The sequence below is a fragment of the Prosopis cineraria genome, unplaced genomic scaffold, assembly GCF_029017545.1.
Source record: "Prosopis cineraria cultivar Desert tree isolate PC_DT_omini unplaced genomic scaffold, ASM2901754v1 PC1, whole genome shotgun sequence".
NCBI lineage: Eukaryota > Viridiplantae > Streptophyta > Magnoliopsida > Fabales > Fabaceae > Prosopis > Prosopis cineraria.
In genome coordinates, this window is record NW_026555332.1 from 33656690 (window position 1) to 33673218 (window position 16529).

Here is a 16529-nt window from a genome sequence, read left to right on the forward strand (position 1 = left end):
TGGAGGGGTAGAAGCTTAAATCCTAGATCTTTAGGTGGTTACTTTTACTACTGTACTTAAGCCCATACCAGATCCTCAAGTAGTCACATTTACTACTCCTGTGGCAACTCTGGATTCCCAAGGGATAGCCTCTGCTGCAATCCCTAAGGCAGTTCTTAAGGATCCTTTAGAGGTTGCTTGTGATGTGGCTCAAGAGGTGATGAAAAATATAGAAGACCCTGAGCTTGCTAGTGACGTTTGAGGAGATACGTCTTCTACAGCCTCGGATGGTGTTGGTGACCTAGAAGGTCTTGGGGCTACTATTGACTAGGAAGGCGTTTCCACTGCACCCTCAGATGGTGAGTTAAGGCTTGAGGCAAATAAAGTTCAGGAGATTGCCTATATCGAGGCCCTAGAGGTTGTTCCCCCTATCAACTTGGTTCCCCCCATCAGCTTAGCAAGCGCCATCAAGGCTAGGGGATCTGAAAGGCCTTTGGAGGGGTCTCAAGCAGCAACTATCGTCGGTCCTGTAACAACTGGCGCTCTAACTCTAAAGAACGTGATAGTCGCTTTAGCCTCTACTCAAGGTGCCTCAGTGTGGGGCTAGACTGAGCCTAATACACCTTTAGGCAATGTAGAGAAGGCCTTGTGATTTATTACACAATTCACCCGTACCCCCAGTCCATAGGTAGAGACAAAGCACTTATAAACCCGAGTCAGGTATCAACCTACTATGCTCCTTTCTCCTATCCATTTTCCTTTTATTCTTGTCACTAACTTGCTTTTTCTTTTCTTAGCTTGTTTTAATGGAGTTAGGCCCTATAGACACCCTCCTAGCCCACATCCATGTCCCTGAAATGGACATGGTGTTTGACGTTTGAAGGGTCATTCAATTTTAACTCAGTCAAGATTCGCTCTTGATTCTTGAGCAAAACTATGAGGAGATGATTCGGGCCTTTAAGGCTATGGAGAAAGCGGTCTCTATGCTTAAGCTAGCATTCCTCCGTGCCCAAGTCCTAGCATATTACGGCATCATCAACTACTACCGCACAGAGGTCTTATTCCTTTTAGACTACTTAACAAATAACTAGTTTGTAAGGGATGAATACCTCACTGTCAAGGCCCAAATGACTACTACCAATGATCAGGTCTAGGAGATCATGCCTTGAGTGAATCATCTCCATGCACTACGGGCTAAGGTGGCTGACTTAAGGCATCAGCTAGCAACTACCGAAGAAGAGCTAGCATGGGCTGAAGAGGGTACCATGGAGTCTGAGCTGGAGGTTGCAAATAAAGCCTTGGACGATGCAAGGGGCATCTTGGATGAAAATCTTCATTCAATGCTTGAATTTGAGACGACCCTTAGTCAACATCAGTCCCTATCTACTAAGCTGGATGCAGCTTTAGCTACTTGGGGAGTCCTTTAGGCCTACTGTAAATAATGAACATATGTATATTTTATTCTTTTATTATTTGATTTCTATTATTTGTCCCTTGTAACATAATTCTTATAAATAAAAGGATAAAAATTCTTTTTCTCTTGTTGTATGCTTTGATTCATCCTAAGGCCATTCTAGGCCTCAGGTCTTTTACTTATTCACACTTTGGCCCTTATTATTGTGACGGCCAGTATCTTTTTAAGTATTTTTTGTTTATATCTCGTCTGTGTGGAGTCCCATTAAGGCTTGATAACCAATACGCATTTCCTTTAAGTATTTCACTAACTTTAAACAGTCCTTCCCAATTAGGTGAAAACTTAACAAGCATTCGGTCCTTAGAATCAGGTAGCAACACAAGTTTCCATATGAGCTCGCCCATCCAAAACTATTTCTTTTTTATTCTTTTGTTATATATTCTTGAAAACTCTTTCTCTTAGGCAATCATATGATCCAATACTTGTAAATATATTTCATCTAACTGAATTAACTTGTTTATTATAGCTTCATTATAATCCTCAAAAGATCCTTCTAAACTATTTGTATCGCTTAAAGAAAGGATTGCTCTTTCTATAAGTAATACTACCTCGTGTTTGTATGTCAATACATACGGGCTTATGCCCATGGCCTCTCTCTTTGATGTTCAGTACACCCACAATGTCTTATGAAGTTGCGCGTGCCATTCTTTAGGGTTTTCCTCGATTATCTTTTTGAGAATTTCAAGGATTATTTTATAAGAACCTTTAGCCTGCCCATTTGCCTAAGGGTAATATCATGAGGATGTTAACAATTTGATCCCACTTTCCTCAGCAAAGGCTTTGAAGTCACTTTCAGTGAACATGGTCCCTTGGTCTGTTGTAATCGTTTGAGGAATCCCAAATCAAAATACAATTTGCTCACATACAAAATTAATTATGTCATCCTGTTTTACTTTTTTCTTAGGGACAGCCTCGACCCATTTTGTGAAATAATCTGTGGCTACTATGATGAATAAGTAGCCCTTGGATGAGGCCGGATAAATCTTTCATATTATATCCATAGCCTACCCTCGGAAGGGTCATGGTTTAATAATTGGATGTATGTCTGATGCTGGTACTTGTTGTATTGGCCTGTGAGCCTGGTACTTCTTACATCTTTTAGTATATTTGATGTAGTCCTTTGCCATTGATGGCCAATAGTATCTATGCCTTCGTACTAGCCATTGCATCTTTGGCCTTGACTGATAGGCCCCATATGCTCCTTCATACACCTACCTTAAGACTTCCATATATTTAATGAAGGCAAAACACTTAAGTAATAACACATTGAGGCCTTTTTTGTATAATTAGTCTCCAATTAGAATGAAGTGTTGGGTGTGTATTCTTGTTTTGTAAGGATATCGTTGGGTGGAATTTTGTAGATAGCTTTTAAAATCATCTCGCTAATCCCGAGCTAACTCTTGCGAGACCATACCTCATTTTACTATCAAACCATACTTAGAGATTAAATGATGTTCTTTTTTTCACTACAATTATCTTCCCAGTGAGTTTGGGTGATAGCCTTAACCTTGATGCTATTTGAGTCAGTTCATTAGCCTCCCAATTTTAAGCTTGGAGAGCGTGAGTTAATGTTACAATGTCAAACTCTTCCAAGATCTAGGAAACCCCGGCATAATACATCATTAGAGCTAAGCTCGTACATTTATATTCACCAGTTAATTGTTTGATGATTAATTTAGAATCCCCTTCTATGACTACATCATGGGCCTTTATTTCTTGAAGGATTTCGAGCCCTGTGAGTATTTCCTTGTACTCAACCTAATTGTTAGTACATTTAAAATTCAATTGAAGAGATAAAATAGTTTTTACCCTAGTAGGAGAAGTTATTACTATCTCAACCCCAGATGCTTGATCAATGCTAGACCCATCAAACTTAAGCACCTAAGGCTTTAGATCTACTAAGAACACAGGTAGTTCTCTTTCATCTTCAGGGAGCCCGACTGAAGGGTGATCAGTCAGGAAATCTGCTAATGTTTGGCTCTTTATTGACTTTTGGGGTAAGAATATTAATGAGGATTCTATCAAGGCCAAACTCTATCTTCTTATATGGCTCGACATGATTGGCCAATTAAGCATGTATTTAATTAAATTACAATGCGAAACCACATATATAACTGTGTTTTATAATGCTTTACAGGAGTCAAACACCTATTTAAATAATAGACCGCTTGCTATTAACATTCTGGGCTAACATACATCCGATGAATGTGGTCGTGGAAGCTAAATACAATAAAAGTGGGGTGTTCTCCCTCAAGACTGTTAAAATCAGAGGCCTCGTTAAGTGTTCTTTGATTTTATCAAAGGTTGCCTGATGGTGTCCAGTCCAAGTGAATCCTTCGGCATCTTTAAGTTTTAAGAGCTTAAAAAACTCTTTGGTCTTCCCTGCCAAGTTTGAAATAAAATGCCTAAGATAATTGACTTGGCCTAAAAACCTTTAAAACTCTTTCTTATTGCTTGGCGCCTTTGCTTCTAGAATAGCCCATGCTTTATTCCGATCTACTTCAATTCCCTTACTATGGATGAGGTATCTAAGGAAATTACCAACAGTTATACCAAAAGCACACTTATATGGATTTAGCTTAAGGCCTACTTCTATCATTTAAAGGAAACTCATCCTCAAATGCGTGATATAATCATATGTTTCTTTGATTTGATCATTATATCATCTATGTATGCCTCCAGGTGTTTTCCTATCATATCATGAAAGATGGCATTTTTCAAACTGAATGGCATAACTACACATTCGAATGTCCCAATGGAGCCCAAACACCTAAAAGCAGTTTTGTGAATGTCTTCTTTCACAATAAATATTTGATTATATTCTGAGAAATAGTCTATGAATGATAATAATGCATTCCTGGCCCTGACATCTATCAACCTGTCTGTAATAGGCATTGCATACACGTCTTTAAGTGTGGCCAAGTTCACGTTTCAGAAATCTATGCAAACTCATAGCTTTTCATTTTTCTTAATTATTAGGACTATATTTGAGAGCCACTGAGTGCACCTGTAAGGCCGTATAAATTCAGCCTATAAGAGGCATTTGATCTCCTCCTTTACTCAAAACTCTACTTCAATTGACATTCTCCTGGCGGGCTATTGATGTGGTCTATAATTCAGCTTTATAGGAAGCTTGTGTTCAACCAGCTGTCTCACCAACCCTGACATTTCATCATATCTAAGTGAAGCAATCCTTGAATTCTTGTAGCACCTGCTTGATAGCATTCTTTTGTTCTTCATTTAATAGTGAGCTTATGAAGGTGATCCTCAGCTCCTTTAGGGATTTGAGTTTTACCTCTTCCAGTAGATCTTAAACCTATGAGGCTATGTCTTCAAATTTTAGAGGTACAAGGTCCAACTCGTACAGTTGCATTACTCTTTAGGTTTTGTCTGCATACACGACCTCGATCTTGCAAGTTTTAGGTCCATAGTCTTCTAATCTTTCTTGTATGTTATGCAACCATAATTTTTGGATGGTCGTGGTTGCTACAGCCTTTCTTTTGTCTAACTCAATCATCCATCAGTTCTATGACAGGTTCGTGCCTCTGTGATGTTAGAGGCACTATAGCACTTTGAAATGTGCCCTTTGAAATGTGAACGAGCCCATATCAGCGTTATAGTACCTTGCATCCACAAAGTCAATAACTGTCATGAATGGTTTGTCTTCAACCCAGACCACTTCTACCTCTTCCCTTTTCCACATGAGAAGCATTTGGTGTGGTGAGAAAGGTACGTACTCATTAGTATAGATCCAATCCCGACCTAGAAGGGCTTGATATTGTGCTATTGTGCTGATCACAAAAAGGCCATCAGAGAGGATTTAGTTCTAATATTAACTTGTAATGGTAATACGTCAAGGACCTTAGAGATAATCCTGGTGAATCCTACTACGGACACCTCGGTTGGCATCAGGCCTCACTCCTCTTGCCCTATCTTAAGCATCACATGAGCTAGCAGTATGTTCACCACTAAGCCATTGTCTACTAAAACCCTAATCATTGGCTTCCTGTCAAAATGTGCCTTAATGTATAAAGGCTTCAGGTACTGGGTCATCTTAACACTTAGTTTTTTTTAGGACAACCTATTTTGACTTTCCTTCTATAACTTATAAGGTGATCTAGCAGACAAGCTTTGCAGCCTTCTCTTTCTATATTTGTGTCTTTACTGATTTATACTCTTCCTCCTCCTTAGGTTCCATAGGGCAATATCGATACAGCATGTGTATATCGGCCTTAAGGAGTTTTGCTCATATTGTCCTGGTCTTACTGATGGTAAACCAAAACTGGGAAAGGAGCGTCAATGAAACCACACAACAAAGATTAAGAGGTATCTCCTTAAAGTGAATAGCCCCACTATATTGATTTTCGTTTTCACTTTCCTCGTCCTGATCCTTAATGGACTTCTTTCTGAATTTGTTAGCTTCTTGTATATCAGGGCCTTCCTGTGTCTCAATATTTTGCTACTCAAGGTATCTTTGTGTAGTCCATTTTCATTGAAGACATTATTTTTGAGTTCTGGTTAAAGTAGTGGGAAACTTTTTATACCTCACGAATCTCTATTTTAAAGGCGGCACGTTACCAGGAGGTGTAACAAACCTACCTGAGCTCTTAGCAACTTTTCATTTTGAAGGAAGCTCTGTTATGCTCTTTGATAGCATTAATCGTGTTAATGGAAGATTATTAGGGTCTATGTCCTAGCCCATCAGTGTCTTTGTGAAAGGTTCACCTACTCCTGGCGGTGTTGAGTACTTGATGAAATAGTCGAATTTGCTAGATGGCTCGCCCAAATGGTCCTAAAGCACTTTAGACTTGTCCGGTTTTGTCATCAGTAATACCCCTAGCTAATGTCCTATCCTGAGGGCCATTTGCTATCCTTTTTTATAGTCTGCTAGTTGTCAATTTTTGAGCTACCCATGGTTTCTCCCAGGCAGTCCCAAACTACCTTAGAGCTATCTGGGCTTCTTACTTTCCAAGCTAATGTCCCACTTTAAAGACTTGTTCCAATTAGACCGGTTTGTAGGTTCCTTTAAGTGGTCCCACATTGTTCTTGAGCTCTCTTGAGCAACATTCTCCCTATTCCAGACATTTTAGGGCCTCCCATTTCTCTACCTACTATCATTTCTCCTGGTTTGTTGTCTGTTGGAGTTTATCTCTACCATGTTTACTGTAGCAAATGGATGATATTCCTAAAGCCCCAACAGGATTTAGTATTGTGACTTGATAAGTGATGGTACTTACAATACTCCTTCCCTCTCTGCTCTTCTTTTAAAAGGATCTTGTGATCAGCAGGCAGCGAGATGAAGTTCTCCTTAAGTAGAAAATCAAAGATCTCCTCAATTTTAGTAGTATCAAAGTGTACTGTATTGCGTTTAGCCTTTTAAGAGTCTCCTTGGCCTTCCTTATTAAGGCCAGGCACGTGTAGTTGCCTCCATTTTTTAATTCAGCCACTGTCACGTTAAGGTCACCGAAGTAAGTTCTTGCCATAGTCTGCCGATGATAGTCTTCTTCTTTCCACAACTCCTCGTATCCCTATACTTTGGTTGTGAGCTCACAGAAATCTCAAAATTTCATCCCATGAAATTTCTTTCAGAGCTCTATATCCAGTCCTGCTTGAGCCAATTTGACGAATTTAGTTTCTGGAAATAGCACATGGCACTTACTCTTTAGTTATTTGAACCTCACCAAGTATTGATCCGCTGTTTCCTAACCTGTTGGGTGAGCTTGCAGAGTTTGGTTATGCTGACCTCCGACTCTGCCTTGTAGAATTGTACATGGAACTTCTACTCCATCTCCATCCAGCTAATGATTGAGTTGCGAGGCAGTGAAGTATACCATATGAACATCGAGCCTATGAGAGTGTTTGAGAACAATCTCAATTTCAAGTTGGCAAAGTTTTTGTAGTTGGAAATCTCCCTATATTGCATTGTAAACCTCCCAATGTGCTCCAAGGCTAATTGCATTCTGTCTCTTGAGAATAGTGTGAAGTCTGGGATCCTATATCCTTGAGAGTATAGGTTGTCCCTGTCTATATACTTTGGATATGGCTTTGAGAAAGTGAGGCAGCTAATTGGCCTTAGCCCCTGTTCGTATGTATCCTAGATAGCATCCCTCAGAGCTTCCATGTTCACCAATCGATTCAAAGGCTCATTTTGATGCTCCAAGACTATTTCCATACCCCTCGAGCCACTCGTGCCAAGCTCTTATAAATAACATAAAGGATTATTCAAAGGATTAGGATTAGTAAAAATCTAGGGGTTAAGGTAGTCCCTTACAACTGGGTGGCCCCGATGGCTAGCACCTGTATTGATTCCTACTTGTTGCCCTCTATATGGCCCTAGATTTGAGCCTGCCTCTAGAGGAGTACTTCTCAATGATGCGACTAAATTCTTCATGCCATCATGCAAAGCTCACATCATGATCTGTTGTCATTCTTTCTCCCTACATTCTAACATTTTCAGGGATAGAGCCAAGAACTTTTAGTTCTCTTCCAGCTGATTATCCATCCGATCTTGAATTTCCACTAGCACTTCTGCCATAGGACCATTGGATATAATTAGTAGGTTTGCTTGTCCATTTCTTAGCTTTAAGCCAACATTATATGCTCACGATGTTCAACCACCTTAGCATCATGTATTAAGTGTTCTGACCCTGCGTGTGCAGAGGTCCCTTCTAGTTTGTGAGAACTAGTACCTATTTCATCAGTCCTTTTGTCTTTTCTTGTCCTTGCTGTTTTATTACACAAATCCCACCAAGCGTGCCAAAAAATTTTCATGTGTGAACAGCAAAAACTAGGGGTGCCAGAGACATTGAGTCTCAATTGATAACAAAAGGGTCTCGAGCTCCCTTACCACAATTCACTTAGATGTAAAAGATATGCAAGACTTGGTAGAACAAGTGGTTTTTATTTTTATTGAAATGTGAAGGATTACAAGTCTAAATTGAAGATAAAAAATAACTACTAAAACTAAAAGGCTAAGAGTGCAGAGTGTGAGTCTTTGTTGAGTGTTGACTGTATTTCTTCTGTGTCTTCGTATTCTATTTATAGTGTCAAAGTAGTGATAACCTTTTCCTTAAGACCTAGAATGTTTTGTCGAAGAATCAAGGATCCTATGAGACTTATGGCACAATCTTTACTCAGTATTCTCCATTTTTAACAATCAGCCCGTCTCTTAGGATCGTGTCTTTATGTGCCAACGGTATAACGTTTGCAACTGGTAAGATTTTGACATGTTTATCCTATCGTGGCCTTTTATTGAGCTCAAGGCCAGCCCCTTTATTCAGATTGAGCTTGATTCTTCGATTATTCAGCCCAAATAGTTTTGTGATCTATCGAGCGACATTTCATATTTCAGCCCAAACAAATATTTATATATACATACACACATATACATATTTTGATGGAAATAAATACTTAAATATTTTATAGTTTAGAAATCAATTTATTCAGTTATCCAAACTAAAATTTTTTTAATTAAAATTATTAATTATTTATAAATAAAAATGTTAAATATGGGGGGTGTATGTGTATTTTTCTCTAATTCTATTTTTTTGTCAAAAAAAAAGTCAATTTTATTAATCACAAAAAATATTACAAATGCTAATAGTCAAAACTAAAAAAACACACAACAAAAACTTGAATGCAAACTAACACACAAACTCACAAAACAAAAACAAAAAAGGAAGAAACAACAATAAAAAAGATATAAAAATTATTAACATCAGATCTTGTAGCAATCCTTAAATCAGCAAGTAATAAACAAGATAAAGAAGATATAACTTTCAAAAGCCATCTAGATAGACACATCTTTTTAGAACCAATCACTACTAACCAATTAGCAGCTTCATTACATTGGCAAGACACCTATTTGTTAGATTCATGAACAGCTAGAATATCTTGCACAAAATCAATACAACGCCAAAATCATAATTCTCAAAAAGCTTACCTAATAGAATACAAAAAAGCATCTCACAATCTATTTTAGTGGTAATTTTTTTTCTTCAAAGTTACTTGTAGCCTTCAAACCTTCCAATAAAGCCAAACATTCAGACATAAAAGGAGAAGAAGCAAACACATGCTTTCCACAACCACCTAAAAAATTTCCCTACCAATCTCTATAGGCCACTCCACTACTAGAATGATTCATTTCTTTGGTAAAGAAACTATCCACATTAATTTTTACTTCACTCTTTGCTGGACAAACCCAAGAAGAATTTCTACAAATCATAATAGGATCAGACTTCATAAAATTAGATTTTTTTTCTAATCCTATTTACAAGTCACTTTCAACATATTTTATATGCAAATGAATATGTGTATAATGATACTCGCCAATTCCATATACAAATACAAGCATATACCACAAAATAAGTACACAATCATATAAGTAGTCACACACCGACCACAATCTAGTTCTCGAAACTCAAGAACTATGATATCAATTTGTAAGAGTGCCTTAAATTAGGACTTAAATTATTACACTAACCATAGTTAATCAAGGATTAACCTAAAAAAATTATCCTATAAGAGATTAACATAAACAAATCTTTAACATGTATTTTCATAAACTATTTAAAACAAAGGGATCCTAACTTTTTAAAATATTTCTAGAACTCACATCATTCAATTAAACCTGTGTGAAAGCATGAGATTGGTTAAATATTAAAAAACACATTTTAAGATGGGAGAAAAACTTTTCCCTTTATTTCCTCTCTATGCCTTATTCCACATAGTGTATATATATATATATGTTCACTAACATAACACTTGTCACTCAAACCCTTCCACAACTAACAGTGGGGGGGCTCAAGGTCTCAATCACATTTATCATAATGATTATCACCAAGTCATCATACTCTATGTATATCATTTATTCATCAATAGCTAATCATATGTATGAATTTTCCTTTTCATTCATATATAGTTAATATCAACTACTCACCTTTGGACATCAAAAACACAAAGGGAGACTATACCAATATTCAAGTTCTCAAATCATGTATATAATAACTATTTTCACTTATATAAGTATTTTGTCCCATTATAAATATATGCACCTAACCATATTTCTAAGGGCCTAAAATACACTTTCACCCAACATAAAATCCATAATGTAAGTGAATTAAAAATATATTATCATAATTGGTAATATCATAAGCTGAATACACATATAAAAAAAGAAAGGCCTATAGAAGTGATTATTATCACAAGGCCTGATGTTCCTTTCCTTTATTATTCCCAAATGAGCTAGCTCCTGTAATATGTTAAAAGAGATGGGTGAGTTCAATCACTCAATAATCCAAGTACATCTAAGTTATACAAATGCATAATAATTAATTATGAATGCAAGTGGCTAATAAATTAATCAAAATAACTATGTAAAAAAATCATATCAAGATCATGTTAATCACATTAACATCTAACTCATGAGAGTAATCCTAAAAATAAAGTCAAGTACAAAATTGGCATGATTTCCTACAAGTACAAAATATTCGTACAAAATTGGCACACATACATTTTTCACATATTTATCATATGTTCTCATTTTCACAGTTACAATCATAGTCTCAAACATAGCCATTAATTATTCAAATGGCATAACATAATCAAATGTTGTTGAACATAATGGCTTGTGATATTATGCTTAACTTAAGTTTTGATGATGAAAAATATAGCTGAGTTAACTATATTATATTTATGCCCAATTTTTTCATATATATAGTAATTAATTATGACTGTGGAACAAATGCTTTAAAGTGTTTTTTTCTTATATTGTTCCATATTACATAAGATTTGAAAAAATGATTTGTGTACATCCAAGTTATTTTATACTATCATATTTTTTCTTATCTTAAATTGATTCTATATTTAAAAGTTTTCATAGTATTATCTTTCATAACTTAAACATATATATATATATATATGTATATATTGATACTTAGACTAACCATTTTTTTCATGATATATCATCTAAGGCTGTCAAAAGTGAAGATAAGAGTAAGCATGAAGAGGAACAAAGTTGAAGTCATCATTTGCATAATACATTCATGATTGAAGAATATAAAGATAAAGAAAAAGGATGATCTAAGAAAAGTTTAAAAAGAATGAAGACATTCATACAAACTTGGATGCATCTTGAAAGCTTTAGACTTGATAGGTATAATATCATTAGGCTAGGAGTTTTTATGTTAAACTCATTAATTTAGATATAAATTATTGCTCAAGATATCTTAAATAAAAATATGCATTTTAGCTATTAGGAGAAAGAGTGAAATATAGTTTTCCATAAACATGATTTTCATCTTTGTTCATATATATCTCACAAGCTTTTAAATGTTTTGATTACTAACTCCATAAAATTTTTAAAAAATTTTTATTCACTTAAAATGGAGTTAAGTTGAAAAAGTCATGAACACTTGAAGTCTAAGATTTGGAAAGACAATTGTGCAAAAAATATGTTTTGATATTTGGTCATATTTCGTGTCATATCTCTCACTACAAATATCATTTTGATGTTAAATATATCTCATTTAAAAATAAACTCCAACATATTTTCAATAATAGTTTATTAATTTAAAATGGAGTTCTATTGAAAAAGATATGAACTTTAGAAGTTGAATGTTAAGATATTAATTTTGCACATCATTTAGTCTTGACCATTGTTCACTCTTTTGATCATATCTCAAACTATAAATTAAATTTGAGAGTGAATCTTCTTTTAGTGAAAATTAGACTTCAATATCTTTCCAAGGATATATAAGTTGTCAAACTTTGAGTTGTATTGAGTGAGTTAGGATATTATGAAGTTATGTGCAGTGAAACACAAAATCATGCGCGATTTACCACCAGTGTTCACTCTCGTGTGAGAGCACCCTATATCCATGCTTAAAATGACCTCTGGAAGCCTATTTTCACACTGAATAGCCTCTGTATGCTAAATCATGCGTGAAACACCTTGTACACTTGCGAGAAATAACTTTCAAAACCTTGTTTTTTATTCTATAACCACTATAGTCTAAATCACACGTGAAGACACCTTAGTCCCTTGTGTGATTTGTCTTCTGAGCACTACAACATGCATTTTCTTATGTGAGCCAGCATTGGTTGCTCACAAGATTTTGCACCAATGGCTATAATCACTATGCAACGTCTCTAAACGATCATTTGATATCTCTAACACTTATTTCACTCTATGAGTTATAAATTTAACACTCCAAATTAATCTTAACAAGAGATTAACCTCAGAAATCATCAAACTATGAAATTCATGATCATATTACTCTTATTATACAAAAAACATTATTCTTAAGCCAATATCATCTATATCTTCATTATTTAAATATTAGAGCTTCATTATACTCATCATTATTCTTAGAATGAGTTTTAATTGAGTGATTCACAGACTCAAAACCTTTATAAAGGTAAGGGAGAGATTACTCTTGAAATCAAAAGAGATTATTTTCTTAGGAAAAGAAGCTGACTAGTAAAATGAATTGTTGTAAAAGCTCACAAGTGCCTAAACTGAACTTGTGGATGTAATGAAATGACAAGTACCCACTCAAGCTTGTGTTATAGTGGAGAAATCTCAAATAATTGTTTAGGGATTGGATGTAAGCTCAAGAGGAGGAGCTGAACTAGGATAAATTATTGTTTGCAATCTCTCTTCCCTTATCTCTTTATATTTCCAGCAACATTGGTTTATGCTATGTTTTAATGTGTAAAATTAAATTTAATTTATCTACATACTCTTACTCAAACTTCCATATAGAAAATACATGTTCTTATCTTTACTTGATTCTTAGACAAGAATTTAAAACACATGGTCACCATCCTCACCTATGAAACAAGGAAAGAGGGATAACTGTGAATATCATATTTTGTCCAGGCCTTAATAAACAAATAAGGTAATATGCATAATAAAAAAAGAGAAAATAATAATAATAAAAATAGAAAAATATTTTATAACAAGAAAATATAAATAAAAAAAGTTAGAAGGTATTGGATATGAAGATAATGAAAAAATATATAATCAAGCTAGATCACAATATAATAATTTAAATAATCAGAATATAATATAATATAATATTATGATTTGAAGATTTCAAAATAATATAATCTAATATTATTTGAAGATTTCAATATAATCTAATATCTAATGTTAAGATTTGAATATTTTAAAATAATATAATAATTAGGCTACAATAATAGAAAAGATAACAATTAATATCCAATCTCTAAATAATAATAATAATAAGAATAATATAAGATAATATATAAAATACTAATATTGGTCACGATAGAATTGAAATATTAGAGAAACCCTAGGTGTATAGGTCTATATAAAAGAAAACAAAGATAGAACATGGGACAATTAGAGGAAAACTCAAGGAAGGAAAGAAGAAATAATAGAAATTCAAGTCGACTGAGATTCATAGAGGTAAGCTTACCTTCCATTAAGCCTTAGTATTTTACAAATATAAGCCTTTGCTTGTGAGCCTAATTTGGAGCTCCACTAACTATCAAATGTATTGCAATTCTTTTGTCTAATCTCCTTATGATGGCATGATGTGTGACTTATAATCCCACCTAGATTTCTTTTCTTTTTCTATCTTATCTTGAATCCTATTCCTTTGTCTTCATGTGCATGATTCCATAACTAGAGGTAGCTATTCACTCGCTTGGCAAATAAGGCATAGAGATTTACATACATTTAATTTTATTTCATCAATAATTTTTTATTAATATTTTGACAGCCTCTCAAATTTATATCCTATTGATTGTTTGAGACTTTTAAAGTCCTTACAATTTTATAAATTAATTAATTTATCTTACATAGCGATAAATTATCACATGTATATGGTTTTAAAATTATCAATTACATGAGACTTTTAGAGTTCTCACAGATTTATAAATCAAATAATTTATCCTATACTGTGATAAATAATTGTGAGTACACTTGACAATATTTTATTCTTAAATAAAAACAAAAGGCTTTCCTAAAATAAATCATATTTGGAAGATGGATTTTGGTTACATGAAATTTTCATATATCTTATCAAAATATTTTTTCCAAGATTATCTCTCAGAATTTTGTCACAAATAAAGAAATAAAATATTTTCATAAATAAAAACTACAAACTAACATTAAAATTATTTTATAAAAAATATATAATTAATATTTTTCCTTAAAAAATTATGAATCAAGAGACACGCATTTTTATCCCAAACTACGTGAGTTTTGATCCCTCGAAAGGAGGCTTTAGAATTTTATCCTAGGTCAAGTCCAACTTATAAATAAATAAATTTTTTCCTTTTAATTTGCTTACTTTTTTATCTTTTTTTTATTAAGGATAATTTTCTTACATTTAACATTCACATGAATGGATGTTGTGAGTTGCCTAACACCTTCCTTACATACAATCAATTCCCTTATCTTTTTCTCTATACGTAGACCACATGTTAAAAAAAATTTTAAAATTATCCTTTAAAATCTTAGTGGCGATTCCCAAACATAAATATTTTTTATTCGATTTTCGCCCTCAGAAATTTCAGATCGAGCGTGACACCACTCTAAAATACCTTCTTAGTACCAAGAATCATCATATAGAAACACTTTGGGAGATAAGTTTACAACTTAAGGCCTTTTAAGTTATTCAATAAGGTTTTTTGATCCTAAATTCTAAGTCCCTTACTACTCGTCTCTTTTTCTAATTCCTTTTTCATATTATTCTTGCTTGTTTTCACTTTTCTTCACTTCAAGCCATTCTACCATATTTCCTTTTTTTTGCTATTATTTGTTTTTCATATTTTGTTTCCTTTCTTTCTTGTTTTGATTCAATATTTTCCTTACATTCCTTTACTCATTTGATTCTTTTTTCTTTGATTTAACCCAAAAAAAAATGATTGATAACTTATAATCCTCTTTCTTATAATCTTAGGCCACATCCAACTCTTACACAATTTGACCCTATACTCGGGTCAAAATCTATTCTAGGCTAGTTAAAGTTTCTATCATTTTTCCTTGGGGGTTTTCAGGCCCCCGAAGGTCATTGTAAATACTTCACTCAGATTGTTACTTATTTAGCATGTTTAATCCTTGAGGAACTTTTGAGTTCTTGGAGGATTCGACTTGTTGAATAAGATTTTCACCTTTTATGTGAGGGCAACTTGAAAACCTTTTCTCAAATAGAATATTAGAGCCTCCCAATAAAATAAAATAAAAAGAACCTTTAATCTTGATGTTATGGCCTCATTCAATCGCCGATATGATTTTATTGACCATAATCAATATGATTATATTGATTGTCATTGATATAATTATTATTGTCAATATGATTATGCTAATCATCACTGCTATGATTATGTTAATCACCATTAATGTCATTATCAGTATGATTTGGTTGATCAATCAAACTTGGATTTCATATGTTCACGCCTTGAACTTGTGAGAGATAAAATTGATAAACTCCAAAACTCCCTTCGATCAACATTAAAAGAAGGGCATTGCATCAAGTTGAGAAAGAGAAATCATATTGAAAGAAAGAAACTTCTAATCCTATCGATAGTATCTTAAAACCACACAAAAACTTTAATATTTTGACTTCTAAAGGGGATAATATGCTCAACAAAGACTTTTTACCTATATTAGTAGTGCTAGAAAGCAATATGTTGATAATTTTGGAATTAATGCATGTGACGATCTAGACATGAAGGAGGTTTCAAACTATATTAAAAATTTTGTATCCACTCTAAAAATAGGTGATAATGAGAAATAAGTAGAAGTCAACAATATAATAGAGCAATTGCATATACAAATTCTACCTATGATGGTTATTTCTTTTGAAACTATTGATGATGGTATGCAATTTGATCCTGCTCCCATTTTACCTTGTTGGTCTACTACACCATATAGTGCTAAGGTTATTGCAACTCTAAAAGAACAAATTGTTCTTAAATCATATGATCCCCTCCAATATTACCTCATTCATTAGAAAGGATTTTCAAACTTCCACTTTGTGATTCTATATGCTTAGATTGTTTATTGTTCACTTGATGTCATTTATTGATATTTGATTTGTTG